The sequence below is a fragment of the Nicotiana attenuata genome, chromosome 1, assembly GCF_001879085.1.
Source record: "Nicotiana attenuata strain UT chromosome 1, NIATTr2, whole genome shotgun sequence".
Lineage (NCBI taxonomy): Eukaryota > Viridiplantae > Streptophyta > Magnoliopsida > Solanales > Solanaceae > Nicotiana > Nicotiana attenuata.
This window is the reverse complement of record NC_031989.1, coordinates 103,896,354-103,900,889: the sequence shown is the minus strand read 5'-3', so window position 1 is coordinate 103,900,889 and position 4,536 is coordinate 103,896,354.

Genomic DNA, 4,536 nt, shown 5'->3' with positions numbered 1-4,536 from the left:
CCTATTTTTCTGCCAATACAGATAGTCTTCCCACTTTCTGAATATTCTCAACTGAATATTCGGAAAGTGGTAAGTTCATTTATGGCGGGAATGCCTTGCCGACTATTCCCAACCATCATAATGTTTTCTTCAGAAGCCGATGAGATGTACATCCTTTCCATTTAATGATCGGGACACGTGTCCTGTTATAATTGGCTCTGCAATTTATAGCGTCTTTATAGGATATCCTGCGGCTGTGTCAGTTTAAAGTGACGGTTCCATGATGACGGTTCATAATGACGGTCCTTCTTTATAAATACCGTATCACGTATCACTCAAATTTTCTTCTTCTTTTTTGCATTAGTATTCCAACTTCTTCAGCAATTTCCCCCTATCTTTGTACTTTCACCATTAAAAGATGACTTTCTGTTCTTCAAATCCTTCTTCATCATCAGACCCTCGTAAAGTGGTCATCATTGATGAACTTCCTCCCTCTTCTACCTCAACTAGGAGTAGAAGAGGTGGTAGACTTCGTAGCTAAGGTTGTTTATCAAGTTGTACCTCTACCCCTTCCTAGAAGAATACTGCAACACCTTTTTCTACGAAAGCAAGAACTTGAACAACTCATAGATCTTCCTCTGGAGGTAAAGACCATAATGAACCCTTGCAGGAGCTTGTGTGTCTGAAATTTTTCCTCAAGAATTTTCTTTTATATCGGAATGTGAAGCTATGAGAAAATAGGTTTCTTTCATAGCATCACTTGACCCTGCCGATCGTTACCCTACTTTGATCCCTCTTGGTCTTCATTCCTTAGTTCGTCGTGAATGCAACTGGAAATCTAATTTCCTTGTGGTAGCTCCTAGTGTTGATGATCGAATAACCTCTTATAGTGAAGGTTATTTGTTTGTTACACCTACCCTTTTACCTTAGTATTCAAACCACCTATCGATCCAGTAATCATTGAGTTTTGTCGTTACTTCAATGTATGTCTTGGCCAAATAGGTCCGATAATGTGGAGAGCATTAACTTGCCTTCATTATCTGTCAAGCTTAGTGTCACGACCCAAAATCTAACTAGTCGTGATGGCACCTAACCCAACCCACTAGGTAAGCCAATTAATAACTATCCAATTAAAGGAGATTTATTATAAAACGAAATAATAATACAACTGCTTTTATACAAAAAATTCCCCAAGGATTGGTGGTACAAATCATGAGCTTCTAAGAGTAGAATTTACGAAGCTGGAATGAAATAAATACATCATCTATTCGAAATGCACATAAACAGATTTTTATGAATCAAAGGCTACCATGAACAAGAGGCAGCTACAACCGTAACGTAGGTACATCTTCAATTCTAGCTCTTGTCGAACACGGCAATATCAATATCCAACATCTGCACGCAAGGTGCAGAAGTGTAGTATGAGTACAAACGACAACATGTACTCAATAACAAAACCAACCTTAGGTTGAAAGTAGTGACGAGCTGGGACATAGGTCGGAGTCCGACACCAATAATCAGCAACAGTTCATATATATATATATAATGACAGTAACAAAAGAAGTAAATCAGAGATAAAATGCTTAGCTCGTTCACAGTTCAAGAAAATAGGCCTGCTTTACAAGTAAATCGGTCCAAATCCAAATCTTTTACTGAAATCGCCAAAAATGAGTAAGTTTAAAAATTGTGATTTCTCCAAAAACCTTTCAACAATAAATAAAATGTCTCATTTTTAAATGGCATGAGGAAAATACATCTCTATGCTTATATGTCAATATGTGTGAGAAGTCAGAAATAATGTGATACCATAGAGCATAAGGAAAATGCATCTCTATGCCTGTATGTCATGGGCCATGTCAATGCAATGTATCTCAAAGATGAACTCATGTGCTCACACTCTCACAGTACTCAATCTCACTGTCTCACACTTTCTACTTATCATGCTCAATCACTCGACATGCTCAGTCACTCAGTACTGTATATGGCCAACCTAGCCCATCGTAGATCCATCCCGAATATATACATAGCAACTGCCAGTCAGTCATTCAGTACTGTATAAGGCTAATCCAGCCCAGGAAAGATTCATACCCAAAATATGATGTTTTATACTTCAATACCACACAAGAGGGGGGGGGGGTGATTTGTGTGGTGTCCAATAATTCGCTTAACCCGATTATAGAAGTACTTGGTTCTTCTATGAGTTCCAACTACTACTGTTGCGGAATAATAAGTACAAAAATTAAAGAACACAGAAATTTTACGTGGAAAACACCTAGCTCAAAAGGTGAAAAAACCACGACCTACTTTCCAGTAGGATTTTCCCAAACTCTCCACTAAAATCACTGAGCCAAAAACTGCATTTACAAAAACTCTTTTGTAAACCTAGGATTAACTCTAATCTCGTTGTAGCACACAGTCTCAATTGTTGTGACAACATCAAGTTAACTCTAACTTGAAAACTCTGAGTACCTAATACAATTGCTTCTAGATAAGCTGAAAGGTACAATATGAAAACACCTACTATAATTGAACTAGAATAAAAGACAAACACTTGGAAGTGGTTCTTTTATCTGGTTCATATAGCTTCAGGTTTGCACACTTGAATCACACACGAACTGCTTGCAAAATTGCCTTGCTATTTTTCTCTCAATTCACGTTTAACTTCTGCTTATGTGCATTACATGTAAAAGAGAACAACACTGATATTTATGGAGTTAGTAAGTAGGGATTGACTAGAATTCTGATGCTACTCTTCCTTTGTGGAAGAGTTCTAGTGGATCACGACCTCTAACTCTATCCTTCTCTTAAGCCGTGTTCTCTTTGAGTAAGGAGTCTTTCTTCTTATCTAATATGCAACCTTTTTGATAAGGATCAGGAGATATCACTTCTGGTAAGTTAGATTTATCTCCTTCACGTGCATCTCACGTGCTTGAGTTGACCATATCTGTGCTTGACTAGGATGGACCTGGTCCATGTCTTAGTTCCTTTGTCAATCTTCAAAACTCTCCATTACCTGGGCCAACAAATTTCCCCTTTTTGATGATGTTAAACTCTGTGCTTTTCACTCACTTAAGCCCTGTCAGAACTCAACTTATTCATCAATACAAAGTCTGAAACTTTTAACTTATCATCAAGGATCAGGTTCATTAGGTTATAAACATCACTTATTTAGAAAATAAAGCACAATATTTCTTCCCCCTTTTGTTATCATCGAAAAGTTGCATAACCACAGTGTGATCCCCAGAATTTTAAAAATTACTCATGGCCATTGGGGCAATTGCAAGTGCAATCATGGATTAATCATCAGTAATCAACCAAACATATTCAAACTATAAAGGAAAAACAAATAGTCAACAAGAGAAAAAATAGCAACCTTCATTGATAGATAATATGATTCTGCCACAATCCATAAAAAGAAACAAAAATAGTTAAAACATGAGCAAAAGAAGAAAAATCCCTAATCTGGGTCACTGAAAGATCTAGAAAACTATCAAGGAGTGAAGGCTAAGGAAATAAAGGCTTGGAAGAACTGGAGGGCTGGGTTTTGGCTTGGAGAAGGTGCAACATGTCTTGAAGAATGCCATCATTCTTCTCCTTTTCCTTTGTGAGCTCAGTTCTGAGAGCATCTCTCTCATATTCAACCTTTGCAAAACGAGTCTGCAGCCTAGCTATCCCAGCATCCTTTGCCCCACTCTCTTGCAATAAAGCTCTGACCTTGCTATTGATAGGCGTCTTCTTAGATGAACCAGGTTCATTGAGAATGGCATTGACCTTATAGTCACAAGTAATCAGAGTGTTTATTCCAAAATTATCTTTGCTTGTGGCCATCTCCCACTTCTTCAGTGGCACCTTACATCGTGCAAGGACAGTAGTGAGAATAAACCCATAAGGGGTGGCATGGGCCTTGGAGCCATTGATAACCCTGTCAAGCAGCTTGATCATAAATGCAGGCCAGTTGATCTGCCTTCCACTTTCAAGACACTCCATCCACACCAAATCGATGTAGTTAGCAATATGTCTTCTTTCCTGCCTAGGCAGCAGACACTTGTTGACAATTCAAACAGGACTTTATGGCATGGCTTCATTTCACTCTTATACACGACCTTGGCTTCATTCACATCTGGGACATCAAAGAACCTCCTAGTGATGGCAAGGGCAGTGGGAAGGGAGTCTAGACTTGGCCATTTTTGCCTTGTGTAGTCATCATACCATTCAGAGGGAATGTCAAGAATTTCACCCCGCCTTTGTACATCAAAGAACACATGAACCCCTCTCACTTGGCTGGTAACTCTGCGATCCTTTACCTCTGCATTGGCCATGAACTCTATAATCTCATTCCTTTCCAGCCTGCCATCCAACTGAAGGACCATGTCCTTCCAACCCTGAGCAGCAAGAGCATCAACTAGTCGAACCATCCCTGGTTCCTCCAAATCCTTTAGAAGTCTACCCTTCAAAATGGTTCGTTTGCCAAATTCGGCTAGCTTGTCTTGTTCAGCATCAGATTCACTCTCTTTTTCACCACTCCATTCCTCCTCCTCAGTAATTCTAACTTGCTTG